The 15,565-nt window shown below is 46.6% G+C and overlaps 1 long non-coding RNA gene across 2 annotated transcripts in view; it reads right to left on the minus strand.

The window, feature by feature from the left end:
- The window catches only part of LOC115071899, a 19,916-nt gene extending 8,844 nt beyond the window's left edge, over positions 1 to 11,072 (minus strand). For both annotated transcript variants that reach the window (XR_003850957.1, XR_003850956.1), the window contains exons 1-2: positions 10,947 to 11,072; positions 9,997 to 10,136 (exon numbers count right to left, since the gene is read on the minus strand). This is a non-coding gene — a long non-coding RNA (uncharacterized LOC115071899). The remainder of the gene's footprint in view (positions 1 to 9,996; positions 10,137 to 10,946) is intronic.
- Between the last annotated feature and the right edge of the window lie 4,493 nt (positions 11,073 to 15,565).

Genomic DNA, 15,565 nt, shown 5'->3' on the forward strand with positions numbered 1-15,565 from the left:
GGATTCTAGCTTAGAATAACGAGATGAAATCCAGTTCTTAGCAGGATGTCTTAATTACATGCACAAGGCTGACCTTTCAGATGTCTGCAGCTCTGGTCCCAGCCACTAAGGCCACATGTGCTTAGGGATCTATGGAGATCTGGGATCTGATGGGTCTTAGGGACTGCACGCATTCACTCACAGTAGAAAATGTTAGTTTGGCCTGCCCTGAGGATTTTTCTTTAAAATTCTAATAAAATTGTCCTAAAGCTTCAAAAAAAAATCTTAAAAATTCACTTATCAGAGAGTTAGCAAAGAGGGAAGGTGAGCATGAAGGAAAGAATCTCAAGAACGGGGAACCCGGAGGCTCTCTGCTGAGGGAACAGAGGCTCCAAGATCCTCTACTGTGTAGTTATTGCTTTAATTTTGCATAGGCAGGGCAAACAATGTGGCTTTTACTCTCTCAGTGCAGTCAGTCTTGAGAAAATGTCCTTAAGACTTGTAGGTATGTTATTTTGAAGTAAAGAATCTGTTTGCTAGAATGAAAACTAGTTAAGCATAACAGCGCATTGTGACAGTTGTCAGAGTATTATTTCCTCGTAGAATTTGGGGTGGGGGCACCGTGTTCCTTAGTCTGCCTCAATACACATGCTTTTGCAGTTTTTGCCACATAATCATTCTTGACCAGAGGTGCTGTTGGGTGTGGTTAAGCATGCTTTCAAAAGAGTTTAGGTAAAGCAGTGTCTCCAACATTAGTTTAGGTAAATCAGTGATCTCCAACATACACTGAAATGTTGTCCTAAATTCAAAATATAGAATATTTCACTTGTAATGTCAGTTGCATTTTGTAAAAACAGAGATGAAAAAAACTGGACCAATGAATGGAGGAAAGATAATTGGACAGATAAATGGGTAGATGAATAGATAGGTAACTGAAAGTAGATGGATTGATAATAGAATGGATGGATGAATTGGGATGAATTCTGTATGAATGGTGAGTAGATAAGTGAATTTTTAAAAAACTTTTATATTTTATTTACTTTCATTTTATGTTTATGCATGTATTGTCTGCATGTAGGTGAGTGCAACCATGTCATGCAATGCCTGTGGAGGTCAGAAGAAGTGGTCAGATCCCCTGGAACTGGCATAATGGACAGTTGTTAGCTGCCATGTAGGTGCTGGGATTCAAACCTAGGTCTTCTGCAAGAATAACCAGTGTTCTTAAGCGCTGAGCCATCTCTCCAGCCCTGGTAAGTGAATTTTTAAGCTAAGTGAGTTCCTGGGGCACCCTCTGGGGCCAGAAGAGGAGCACTGCAGCTTCTCCTTCATGAGTCAGAGCAATATGGTCAACTACAGCCTTCTGTGCAAGGAGATCATGGACCACAGCCAGGGCAAGTTCCTGCAGAAAGGTACCGGTCTCTCTCCAGCCTCCCTTCAACTCCCAGGGCCCATCCTGGGCCCAGCAATCCCCATCATTTGGTATCTGATCATAGCTCCCTAGTCTGTCTTGTCTACTCACCTTCCACACCTTGCTCGTTTTCTCATCTTCCCAGAAATGTGAGGGTGATGCTCTCCTTACTAAAGGCACGAAGTCAACAGCAGAGAATTGTGTCACTGAACAAAATCTCCCAAAGCTTACCGAGGACAATCCCAGCCCTGTGGCATTCCCGTCCCCCTCCAGTGGTGCCATCATGAAGGGTTCCCAGGCTACAGCTCTATCTCAGACCTTTCCTCCCAGATTCCACAAACCAAATTTTTCGATCACCTATAAGAGAGTGCCCATCTCCAATTGCTCCACTGGAAACTAATCTTCACCATTATCATGGTTAGCACTGCCTAAGTGTAGCCCTCCCCACCACAAATTCTGAAGAGTGTACAGAGCCCTCACCATCCCAAAGGTCCTTGAGTCTCCTTGCTACACATCTTAGAAACCAGCATAGTAGGCACATATGGTAGCTCATGTCTGTAATCCCAAGCACTTGGAAGACTGAGGCAGAAGGACAAGTTTGAGGCCAGCCTGGGCTACATAGTGAGTTTGGCTCCAGGTAGATGGGTTGTAGCCAGGGTCTTTGTCTACCTGAGTGTCTGCGGAATGCTTGGAAACTGTGTGAGGCTGCCTAAGCCGGACATATCTGGTCACATCACTGTGGCAACTAAAACATGCCTTGCTACTGTCCCTGAAGAAATCCCTGGCATACCAGGACCGCTGTCCCGTGTGTGGATCAGGCCGTCTTTCACAGCAGTTGAACAGTGGGAGCTGTCCTCAAAGCCTGCAGCAAGTCAATTTCTCAGGACAGGTCTTAGGGGCCATGGACCCAGGCACCGGCCCCATCCTCCACTCTTCTTCTGGAGCCCAATGTGGCTTCCTGCCTCTTTCATGCCTGTGGCTCCTGTATCCCACAGTCTCTGGCTGCACCAGTCCGGGCTCTGCTTGCATACTCTCTTTAAAATCTTTTTTATTTATTTATTTTTATTTTATGTGTTAAGTGTTTTGTTTGCATGTATATAAATGCACCCATGTCTTGCACTGCCTGCAGAGGCCAAAGAAGGTTTCAGATCTCCAGGAACTGGAGTTATAGACAGTTGTTAGCTGCCATGTGGGTATGGGAAACCGAACCTGGGCCTTCTACAAGAGCAGCCAGTTTGCTTAACCACTGAGCCATCCCTCCAGCTCTGCCATACCCTCTTTTTGAGGATACCAGCCACTGGATTAGGTCACCCTCATGACATCTTAACCTATTTCCAAATAAATTCACTTTCTAGGTACCAGGTACACACAACCACTTGCTGGATACAGATCAGTGTGTGGTAATAGGGAAACAGTGGCCAGTCTCATTTCTAGAACTCCCAGGGGCTGGTTGTGGCATATTCTTGATGTCCCTCCTCCCTGGCCTGACTCCCTCTATCTGTCCTCCTTCACCTAGGTGTTGTAAGGAACTGGGGGGAATATTTCGCTCCTGAGATGGACAAGAAGTTTCAACATTATCTACCAGGCCAAGATGGGTAACTCTGGCTTCTGCCTCCCCTCCTGAACCATGGACTGACCCTAATGACCTACCTAGGATAAGGGCCTCCCATCCTGCTGTGCTGTGCCCCTGGTCTAGCAATAAAAGCCCAGATTCTTACTGTTTAGACTCTCCCTCTGCTCCAACCTAGACCTATGCATGCCAATGCCTTTGCCCTGGGACTTGAGGAAGGAGAGAGATATAGCCCTAGGGACCTCCTTGCTGTCTAGACCCTGGCCCTCTGCTGAGTTGCAGTAGTCCCAAAGCTCTTTTTTTTTTGTCTTTTAAAAACAAGGTGTCCTGTAGCTCCAGCTGGCCTGGAACTCACAGAGATCCACCTGCCTCTGCCTCTGCCTCCCACGTGCTGGGATTAAAGCCATACACCACCACACCCAGCTCCCAAAGCTTTTTCTTGAGACCCCAGACTTGACCTCCCTAGACCTCACTGCAGGGATCATCCTTCTACCAGGGCCAGACCAAAGATGGAGGAGCCTGTGGAGTTCCCTGAGGGGCCAAGTCCAGCCTGGGGAAGCTGAAATGAGGGTTTGGTGAGAACACCAACCAAAATAAGTAATGGGAAAGGTCCCTGCTCACTCACTGAGAATCCCAGAGTATGTGGGCTGCCTACCAGGATGGCCACCATCCCAGTCCATACCCACAGTGGCAAGCTACTGCTCTAGGAGGAAACATTGGGCACCCCACGTGGAGCCACCAATGTTCCTTCCAGTCCTCATGCCTGTGTGCCACCCTTCTACCTGAATTCTGTGGTTTACTCTGGCATCAGTATGGTGGAAAGACAGCCTGGCTTATATTAAGTGCCTTGATCCAAGTAGTGGGCTCCAGTACAGGTTGATTCAGAGCTTGGTCCTGTTTTCATTTAGAGACAGCCCCACCTGCAGTCTGCCCACATATGGAAATGAACTCAACCCTCCCTGGACGCCTGTTTTTGGCTCAGCTATCAGGGAGGGCTTTGCAGGACAGAGCAGTGTGATGATGTTCCCTTCCCCCTCCGGGGCCACAGCTCAGTCTGGAGTAACCATGAGACTCCATGAGACTCAAGACTCTGCAGGGTCTGGATGCAGTGCTGACAGCTGCATCCCTCTGCCTGTCCCAGAATGGAACGCTGAGGCACGTAGATGCCAAGAATCTCCACCCTGGCCACTGTGGCATGTGTGCCCAGTGATCAGTACCAGCCATAGCCCACAAACAAGGAGGTGCCAGGTCTGAGGCAGGATGCTTGAGTAACATGACTGGCCAACTGCCCTCTCTGTCTGAATGCCCAAAGCCATGTCCAGCTTGCCTGCCTCAGACCACCTGGGGCCATCAAGAGAGTCAGGCAGGCGAGCACCCCGGAAATGAAATACCTGGGGGTGAGGAGGCAAGCCTGCTCTCTCTGTTTTCCTCAGTAAAAATGTAGGTGGAGACCCTGACTAGGCTTTCCAGTCCAGCCAAGGGGCCAAAGCAACCACACTCCAATGTGCAGGGGCAGAGGAGCCCAAGAGTGGGGGCATCAAGGCACCCAGGTCTGGGCCTTCCTGGGGAGAGAAACAAAGCTGACTTTAGAACTGGAGACTACATCCAGGTATTCACACTGAAGAACAGGACTCTCCACTAATTCAATTCAATAAATCACATCTGTGTGTCAGGTCCATCAAGATGCTCACTTATATGTATGTCTCTACTCAGCCCAGGACAGAACACACTCTCACTTTGTTGCTCTCTCATGCTCCCATCATTTTTACCTTCAGTCCTGGAACTTCACATAACCCAAATCCACAGAGTAGCTCTGCCAGCCTCCTTATTTCCCTGGTGTTGGGTGATGCTATTTCTGGGGAGACATGAACAAATATCTATTCACCCCACATAGGAAACCAAAGATAGACCATAGTTCAGAAACCACCAAAGTCCAACTTGGTAAACCAATGAGTTTTGCTCGGATTACTTACAGGAATATGGGTAAAAGGTTATTTACAGGAGTGGAAATTATACAGAGATAGTTACATCACCAAAAGCCCACCCCAGCATGAATGACAGCTCACAAAAGCAGGAAACTTGGAACTCAATGCACAATGCATATCTGTGTCAAGGCTCCTGCTGGACCATTGTCTGCACTCCAGTGGGCCTACCTCTGCTGCTGGACTCTGTCTGCTGGGGTTCAAGGAGGAGTTAACCCCAGACTCTGTAGCAGCACAGACGGAGGTGGTACAGTGCCCCTGTACTGTGGCCAGCTCCTGACCCCCTCTTTCCTCCAGTAAGCAGTCCCTTGGTGCTCTTGGGAACTCAGAGGATCAAAACCTTTGGAGTCAGAGATGAGGTGGCCAAAGATGAATCAGGGTTTCTCTAGGAATAGAGTCAGAGAAGAGCCTGAATCCTATGAGTGATGCCTTGTTCCCTGGAGGACACATTACTCACTACATGTCCCAGCTCTCCCTGCAAAGGGCAAATTTAATCTTCCAACTGAAAGTGTCAGATTCCTCTACGGTGTCTGCACTGGTTCCCTGCTCCAGCCCCAAGTGATTTTGTAGCAGAGCAGGGTTCTGCCCTCCCCTCCTCCCCAGTGGAGGGCCATGGGAGGACCTGCCTGTCCCAGAATGGAACGCTGAGGCACACTCAGCTCACAGTCACCTGGCCTGGAATGTAATCGAAAGTTCACCTGTATGCAGGTGTGTTAAAGTCACAGATACTCTTTACCTCTGAGCAGTGGGATGTTGAAGTATAGAGGGGCAGCCTGCAGGCCAGCTGGCTCAGAGCCTTAGAGGCCCAAAAAGACTTTCTAACTCACCTGGGCCCCTCCTTGGCTCTCCCCAGGCACAATGGCCTACCTTGGCAGCTGCTGAAGTTGTTCAACAACCAGCTACAAGACCAGAGCACACTGGCCAACACAAATACCAACATACCCAAGCTGAAGGCCGGCTTTGTGTGGGGACCAGGAACATCCCCCTGGTCTTTCATTTGTTCTGTATTGCGGTCTCCCCTACCTTCCCTGTGGGACTGGTTAGGAGCGGTCTTCCTTGGGGAAGCATGCTTCCTGGGCACTTTGGCCATAGGCATTAGAGGGCATATGAGCTACCACCCAACGTGGCAGGCACCCCCTAGAACAAAAAGAAATGCAGCATGGTCTGTGCCTGAGTGCATGTCCACAGTTCTTCCTGTCATGACCTTGTAGCACAGAGCATCCAATTAGGAAGTGTATTACCATGTGTGGGAGACAAAGAAACTTAACTGTACATGGGGTAGAAGAGGCTCAGCTTTTCTTTGTTCAAGGTCCTGATTTTGAAATCTCTCTCTCTGGGTCACTGTACAGTTCAATAATAAACTGTTCTCTGCTTCAGCTCTTGGAGTCCCCTTCTCTTCTATTCTAGCCCTGCAATATCAGGGCTTCCAGGAGGGGCAGGAGACCAGATGCATGTGTATATGCTGGGTCTGGGCTGTCAGCCACTCCCCCTTGACCCCAGTTCTGGTCTGCATATACGCCCTGTGACACCCAAAATAAAGATGCTGTGAAGGGGCTGGAGAGATGGCTCGGCAGTTGAGCACTGACTGCTCTTCCAGAGGACCCGGGTTTGATTCCCAGACTCACATGGTAGCTAACAATTGTCTGTAACTCCAGTTCCAGAGGATCCAACGCCCTCTTCTGACCTCTATGGGCATTGCACAACTTACATACATGCAGGCAATACACTCATACACAAAAAATAAAAATAAACTAATTTTTTTTAAAAGAAGCTATGAAGAAGATTCTGGAGCAGATGGATGTCATATATCACATGTGCCATATATATATATATATATATCCTGAGACCTCGTTGTATGTCACCAGCAGTTCAGGTGGTGTCTCGCCAAGGCCTTAAAGTCCCCATGCCAGGCTTGGTCTTAAGTAGGGAGTGGGACCTTGAATCCTGGACATCCTTTGCCACTCCTCTCCTTTGCTCTCTGTAGGCATCTGGTAGGCCTTTCAGGAGGGAAAGTGGCCAGTCTGACTGATGTGGAGGATAGCCCTTTCATTGACAGCAGTCCGGGTAGCCTGTGGGTACTCTACCCTGAGGGTGTGTGGTACCCGGCCCTCACCCATAAATGCATTACAACCTGTTAAGGGGTCAGAGCATAAGGACCCTGGTCTGTGCTTGGAAGGCGAAAGAAAAGATGGTCTCTGTCATGCCCTGGGTACTGTCCTCTGCTGAGGCCCAAGCCAGGCCTTGTCAACTGGGCAGGTGAGGGCAGGCCGAGACCACTACTCTATCTCAGGGCCCAACTGGCTGGTGGACAGAGATCACAGGACTGAGAGCCAAGGCTTGTTACCCTTTGGAAAGGTGAAGATAAAGGACCTCCGTCTCCAGGGGACATGGCAGAGGGCCAGGCACGGGGTACGATGGACTTTTGTGTCCTCAGTCAGATGGAACTAACATGTTTGTCTCTAGGGTGGAGCTTGCTGGAAGCCCTGAGCATTCAGAATGCTGAATCCTGAGTGTCCTGCAACTTCCAGCCACCAACGGGTTAATTAACACCTTGTCCAGTGCTGCCCCTCCCATGCCTCAAGCTCAGGATATCTGTGAGGTGCTGAAGGAAATGAACCACCTGGATGTCAGGATCAATTTGGCCCACATGTCGGTGGCCACCATGAAGACTACTTTGCAGCTATTCAAGGCCAGTCATCTTCAGTCACTCCTTGGCTTACAACTTATGGAAGCAGACAAGGCGCTCCAGCTGGTGGTGAAGCATCAGGGAGCAGAGTAGGATACCCTGCCTCCCATGGGTCCTCTCCAGTTCTTCCCTTCTCTGAGCAAAATAATATAAGGCAGTCTGGTGCTGGTGAACTTCTACAATGATTTCGTGTCCTGCACACAGGATGCCACCCTGGCCCAAGTGGCTACAGCTAAGTTGCTATGACTGAACATTACACAAGGCCCAAACACTGCCCTCTATTGGGCATCATCCCACACAGCACCACCCACAGCTTCAATGTGATTCAAAATATACCCAGCCACATTGTGCTGCTTGTGACCTCACTGCTGCCCAGACCCTCAGAGCCAGGGAAAAACAAGTTATCCCTGGTGGCTACTTGTGAGGGTCTCTTAACTAGAGTTAAGAGAGTTAAGAATGGTTGTTAGCTGCCATGTGGGTGCTGGGAATCGAACCCCGGGTCCTCTGCAAGAGCAGTCAGTGCTCTTAACCGCTGAGCCATCTCTCCAGCCTTTAACAGATGCCATTTCTAAGCCAGTGCATCGGGCCCAGTACATTGTCTTTACCCATACTCAGCAAAGGAAGGAACTTAAATGTATGAAATAAATCTATTACTACCCAACCTGCTCTTCAGTCACAGAAACTGAAGAACCAGGTAGACCCAATTTCTTCAGTTTCTTCTGTTTACTATTTCCTTTTGATGCTCTGAGACAGGGTTTCCCCTCAAACGTTCCTTTCTTCTTTATCCCACACCTTTAAAATCCATTTCCACACAGTCCCCAGATGTCTACTTGAATGAATTAGCAAACTCATTAAGTTCTTTAGTGGTATAGCACACTTCCTCTTGGACCGAACTTTCTATCTGACCTCTAGGGACCCGCTTAGCCCTGAGGCTGGTTATATGTTACAGAGGAGTAATTGGTGGGCACTAAGGGACATCAGCATTGTCTTGGGAAGGCCATTGTGGATTCTTCAGACAATGCAGGATTAATTCCCTTGAGCAAGGATGGAAAGGCCAATACTTTAGGGTGTGTTGGTTGGGATGAAGCCTCTTCTAAGGGTGAGGAGACTACTCCCTTGGGTGAATTAAACCCTTCAGAATCTGAGGTCTCAAAGTTCTCAGCCAGCCTCAGTAGGGTTCTCCCACACATTCCCATCCTGTGTTATAGGATCCCACTCTTTCTGTATCTGTGCTCTTGCTTTTACTGCAGACACCCTTCAAGGCTTGGAATTCTATTTGCCTTGTAAGTCAACCAATCCTATAATATGAGCTTGAGTTTGATTCAGGGCTACTTGAGCTCTATGGCTTTGGAGGGGAAGAGTCTCTTCTGGGACACACTTAGAAATCTTTAGATTGTTTATGTGATTCTGAACCAGTTAATTCTATCATTGAGCTCATTATTTTGCTTTGCCACTTTATCCAGAGATGCTAAAAGCAACAAGCCAGCACTGTTATTTTCCTTATTTTTCCACAGATGTTCAAAGGTTTTATAGACAGAGTTACTAAATTCTGGTCAATCAGGAGTATCAAATCCATTTATCTTGATAAACTCCTCAAATAGTTCACACTGTGGACTTTCACAGCTCTCCAAGTTACCAAGGGAGTCTGTACTAACTGTAGGACCCAGAGATCCCCCTCATTCAACCCCTCCCGACACCCCACTGATTGCTCTTTTCAGCTTCTGTGTAATGCTTGAAATGCACACCTGCTGTTACTCCTCCCCTGCTGTTCCCCTTCCAGGAAACTATAGATTAGATAAGCCCTGGTATGAACACTGCTCTATAGAGTAAAAATAAAGACTCCTGACCACACAGATGGCCAGCACATTCCACAACCCTGAGAAAAACACCCACCAATAAAAAATCTCCACGACCGCATCCTGTACAACCGATCAGTTCAAAGGTGTGTTGGCGTGAGCAGGATTCTTGGACCAACCACAAAGTGACACTGTTATTCCCCTCCTCCCTTTGTCTCTAACCTATAAAGAGCCCCTTCTTCCCCCACCCGGGGCTCTCAGCACGGTTCCATTATATCGGTGCAGTCTGAGAGCCCGAGCTTAAGCCCGAATAAACTATAAACCTTGCTTTTGCATTTTTGGTGTGTTGGGTCCTCAGTGGTCTTCTTGGGGTCCTGTGAATGAGGTATAACATAACTAGGTTACCTCCTGTTGGAGATCAGCCCAGGAAACCACCAAATCCACTAGAGAAACTCATCCTTTCAATTCTGTTTCTCCAGAACAGCTCCTGGCATCATAATCTGTATTCATCATGGTTCTCCAGAGGAACATAGCTTAAAGAATGAATATATATGAAATTTAATAAATTTACTTACAGAATAGCATACGGGTGGGCCAACAATGGCTGGGCCACATTGGAGAGGCTGAGAATCTTATAGTTGCTCAGTCTATGAGGCTGCAGGACTCAGCAGTTCCAATCTGGTGTTGCAGGTCTGGAGGATTCCTGGTCTTCAGCCTACGATGGAATCCAAAGAAGTTGTTTCTAATATCAGAAAATTTTATCAAAAACGCCAGAGTAGGCCGAGCATGGTGGTATACACCTTTAATCCCAGCATTTGGGAAGCAGAGGCAGGTGGATCTCTGTCAAGGCCAGCTGGTCTATATAGAGAGTTCCAGGCCAGCTGGGGTTGCAGGGAGACCCTGTCTCAGAAAACCTAAATAGTGGGTCTTGGCGGTGACAGAGCGGAGTGGCTCACACAAGAGATGAAATGTAGTCTGAGGGACACTATGATTTCTCCTCAGAATCACCCCAGTGATGGCAACCATAGAGTAGTTAATATTGTGCCAACAAAGCTGCTAGAAGAGACCACCTCTACTAAACAGACCTGAAGAAGGGGGCTACAGCAGACATTACAGTCATGTCGATTACCGAGAATATGACGAAGGCAAGAATATGACAAGGGCTGCAATTTTTCTCATGATGGAAGAAGTGGTCCACCTCCCAGAGATGAATCTGCCTATACGGATGGACAAGAGATGGCCATTCTGCATGCCGACAGCCTGATTATAGAGACTGGAGAGATAGTTTTAGAGGAAAAGGTGTCTGCTCTTCCCATTATTCAAGAGAATGGTCTCCCATAAAAGGGATGCTCTTTTTTTTTTCTTTTTTTGGTCTTTTTGAGACAAGGTCTCCCCATAGCTGCAGCTGGCCTGGATTTGCTGATGGAGACCAGGCTGGCCTCGAACTCTCAGAGATCCACCTGCCCCTGCTGGGATTAAAGGCGTGCACCACCACGCCCGGCTGGGATGCTCCTTTTTTAGTTACCTGTAGGCCGGCAGGACGCCCCCCACAGCAGATCCGGCTCCAGTGTCAGCAGTCGAAGCTTTTCTCCAGAACACAAGGCCAGTCTCAGCACAGGAGTGTGCCTTCTTTCCTTTGTTCTCTTTGTTTCCAAAGCGTTTTCAAGACTCCTTTCAGTCTCCACTGATGAGAGTCTGCTGAGTCACACTGACTCAGAGATGCTGGAAAAGGTATTTTTTTTCTTCTTATTTTGAGTGACTTCAAACATATAGAAGCTTCACACAACAGCGTAATAAGTGCATACGCATAGGTTTCCCAACTACGTGTATGAAATTGGAGTCTGAATGACAGTTCATCTTTGGATTAATCAGCTTGCAATTGAGTCTAAAAGTCATACTCCTTGGTTTCTGGTAGTTCAAAAAAGGCTTGAAGTCATCAGCCTTTGCCTCCTGTCCCCCATGGTCATCACATTGTCCTCCTTTGCAGCTGTTGGGCAAATGTTTATGAGTTGACTTATTTACAACACTAGGTGCTTCCCACCATTTGGGATTTGGACATCTGAGTGATGGAAAGAGAAGGGACCCTGAGGGGACACAGTGTGGAGTAAACCAAGTGGAGCAGCACATGGGGGTTTGCTAATGCCTGCATGTAGGAAACCAGGATGCCAGGCCCTAGGGTGAGGTGAGCCTAAAACTTATAGGTCCAGGCTGCATTCTCTGCTAAAGGGAGGGGCACTGAAAACAGTAGCTCTGATGATCCCTGTCTTGCAGAACACTGCCAGAGTGGCAGGAGGAAGCGGCCTGGTCGTAAAAGTGCAGGCTCCCTGCTCTGTGGGAAAGCTTCTTGGTCAACAGCCCTTAGCTCATCTCCTTGTCCTGAACAAATAACTCAGCTATCCCTGGCTAAGAGATTAGGCCAGGTTAAAGGTTTACTCCTGAGCTAAAAGCTAAAAGTTCACCACGCTTTTAGCTCTAAGAAAGAAAACACTGTGGCCAATAAATTACCAGATGAGCACTGATAACCTTGAGTAAAGGTTTGAGAATCCGTCTGGCACCAACTAACAGCCTAAATGTCCTGTTTCTTTGTACCCTAAATCTTTTTATGTGACTGTCATATCCCACATGACTGCTAGTTCCTTGGGATGTATAAAAACCATCTGAATTTTAAAATAAATTGGCCTGTTGGGAAGACAAAGGTCCCAGAGTTTATGACTCTGTCGCCGATCAGACCCTCTGCCCCGAAGCCAGTAGGTCCCCCACTAAGCAAAGCAAACCTGAGTCCTGACACCTGCATATTTGTTTTCTTTAGTCTTTTAATTTTGGAAGTTAAGTTCTTTAGTTAGGATAAAAAGTTTATTCTGGGAAAGCTCTATCACAGGTTACTTTGATTTCTTAATTAGGGCTGTACTGGAAATGTTTTCTATATTCCCGTTACATTTTCAGAATATCTGTATAAGACCATCTTGTAAAAGCCTCTTTTTAAACAATAAATGAAAGAATAATTATTTCCACGTTTATGTAACAGATCTGCCTTAAATCTGAAGATCACAGATGCTGGCTGTGTTTGTCTTTTCTTCAGAGGACTAGAAGTACAGGCCTCCAATTATCAGTAGCTTGAGCTAGACTAATTAACATTTTGTTAAATTCAGTTTTCTAATTGAAGTTTGCAATTGAAATTCTGATAAGATTTTAATTTTTATAAATGTAAACTGTACATTAAATATCAATTTTATTATTCTTTGTAACTTTATTGTTTTAATTTTTCAGCTCTGCCACCCCCAGTGCTAGGGATTGAACCCAGGGCTTCAAACAACCTAGGCAAGCACTCCTTTTACCAAACTGTATTTCCAGCCCCTAAATTGTCAACTTGCTTTTTTTTTTTCTTTTAGTTTTTTTTGAGACAGGGTCTTTCTATAGCCCCAGCTGGCCTGGAACTTGCTGTATAGACTAGGCTGGCCTTGAACTCACAGAGATCTGCCTGCTTCTGCCTCCCGAGTGCTGGGACTAAAGGCATGTGCCACTGGCTTTAACTTTTTGGTTTTTTGATGCATGTGAGTATGTGCACATGCTCTGTGTGCATATGCATATGTGTGCACATGCACGTGGACGCAAGAGGACAGCTGTGGATGTCATCCTCAGGAACACTGCCCACCTTCTTTGAGGCAGTCTCTCATTGGCCGAGAATTCACCAGTTAGGCCAGCAAGCCCCAGGGATCGTCCTACCTTTGCCTCCCCAGCACTCAGATTACAAGCATGCATCACTATGCCAAGCTGTTTTTGCAGGAGTTCTGGAGCTCAAACTCGGGTCCTTGTGCTTGTGAGAGTTAGTGCTTTATAGATGGAGATACCTCTTCCCAGACCTTAGGTTCTTTTTAAAATTATTATGTTTCATTCATTTATTCTCTCTCTCTCTCTCTCTCTCTCTCTCTCTCTTTTTCTTAGTTTACCTCATTTTCTTATCATTTTTATTATTTACCTTTTGTGTAGTATTATAGCATTAAAAGTGAAACCAGGGGGCTGGAGAGATGGCTCAGTGGTTAAGAGTACTGGCTACTCTTGCAGAAGACCCGGGTTCGATTCCTAGAACCCACATGGTGGCTAACAGCTGTCCGTAAACTCCAGTTCCAGGGGATCTAATTCCTTCTTCGGACCTCCATAGGAATTGCAGGACATGGGTGCACTTCCACACATGCAGGCAACACACTCATATACATAAAATAAAAATAACAGATAAAACATTTTTTAAAGTGATACCAGAAACCATCAAGTCTCCCACACCCATTCTTCAAAGTCCTTGTTTTAAAAATCAGTATGTATTAATTATACAAAATGACATTTTGTACATGTATATCACATACTCTGATCATACTCACTTCTGCCCTCTCTGCCTCCCCCTTACTAGGCTGGTCTCCCTCTCTTCCTAGTTAGCCCCCTTCTGCTTTCATACCCTGACATCAAGATTCCACACGTGAGAGAAAGTAGGCAATATTTGTCCTTCTGTGTGTGTATGTCACTTGTTAAAGTCCTTGTAAGGATTTCACAAAATTGCTCGGGCTCTGTGTAGCAGTTTGCACTTTCATTTCAGCTTGAGCTTCCACTGGTGAAGGGGGGGCGCCATATACCGTGTTGTGAAATTTGTTTTCTTGACTTGAAAGGGATCTGTTTTGTAAAAAACTAACTGAATAAATAAACAAAAGTCCTTATTGAGGCAGGTTCTCCGTGTGTAAGCCAGGCTTCTAAATATTTTGTTTTGGGGCTGAAGAGATGGCTCAGCTGCTAAGAGCACTGTCTGTTCTTGTAGAAGATCCAGGTTTGAATCCCAGGCTTCTAACAGCCGTCTGCAAACTCCAGTTCCAGGGGTTCTGACACCCTCTTCTCTCCTTTGCAGGCACTGAAAGACACAGGTGCACTCACATACATGCAGGCAATACACACATACACATAAAATAAAAGTAGTAAATAAAATGTTAAATAAAAATAAAATATTTTGTTTTATATATTTTTGAAACTATGTATTTATGTGTGGGGGTTTGTGTGTGTGAGTGCAGTGCTGGGGTTACAGGCTGTTGTAAGCTGCCCGACATGGGTGCTGAGAATTGAACTCAGGTGCTCTGAAAGGCAGCATGTACTTTTAACTACTGAGCCATTTCTCCAGCCTCCCAGACTGTTTTTGAAGTTGAAATCCTTCTCCCTCAGTCTCCTGAGTGCTGTGGTTACATAAGTGCAGCATCTTTCCTTAGCAGTTTTTTGTTTGCTTGCTTTATCTTGAGACAGTCTCATTATGCAGCCCTGGCTGGCCTTGAACTGTCTATGTAGACCAGACTGGCATTAAACTCAGAGATCCACAGGCCTCTGCCTCCCAAGTGCTTGTCCTATTAGTTTTTGTGCATCTGTTGGGGGGGGGGGGAACAGGGTCTCCTGTACCCTACACTGGCCTTGAACTCACTATGTTGCCATGGTGACCTGATTTTCCAGCCTCAACTTCCCAATTACTGGAATGACAGGTGGACACCACACCTGAATTTAATATGATGTTGAATTGGCTTATATGCTCCTGTGTTTCCAGCAAGTGTGTTCTAGCATGTCACCCTCCAGCCCCTGCCCAGTCCTGTCACTAGGTCCTTGTTCCTGGTTCCAGGTATTTTCATATGAATGAATGAACACATATTTTTTTTAAAAAACAGCAACAACAACAACAAACTGGTGGGAATGTAGCTCAGTTGGTAGAATGCTCTCTTAGTAAGCATAAACCCCTGGATTTGATGCCCCCAAGATCACATAAAAAGAGGTAGAGGGAGGATGATCAGAAATTCAAGGTCATTATAAGTGAGTATGAGGTTAGCCTAGGCTACATGAGACCCTGTCTCAAAAAAAGAGGGGGTGGGCCTGGAGAGGTGGCTCATCAGGTAAGAGCATTTGCTGTACAAACTTGTGGGGGCAGAGATAGGAGGACTGATAAAACTTGGTGGCTACCAGCTTCCAGGCTCAGTGAGAGACCTCCATCTCAAGGTAAAAGGAAGAAAGTGATAGATCAGCACACCTGACAACTTCCTCTAACTTTCATGCACACATAGGCATGCATACCCCGATGTGCACATACACATACACACATACACACACACACACATACACACACACACACAC

Source organism: Nannospalax galili, unplaced genomic scaffold, assembly GCF_000622305.1.
Source record: "Nannospalax galili isolate Female #2095 unplaced genomic scaffold, S.galili_v1.0 scaffold2660, whole genome shotgun sequence".
Classification (NCBI taxonomy): domain Eukaryota; kingdom Metazoa; phylum Chordata; class Mammalia; order Rodentia; family Spalacidae; genus Nannospalax; species Nannospalax galili.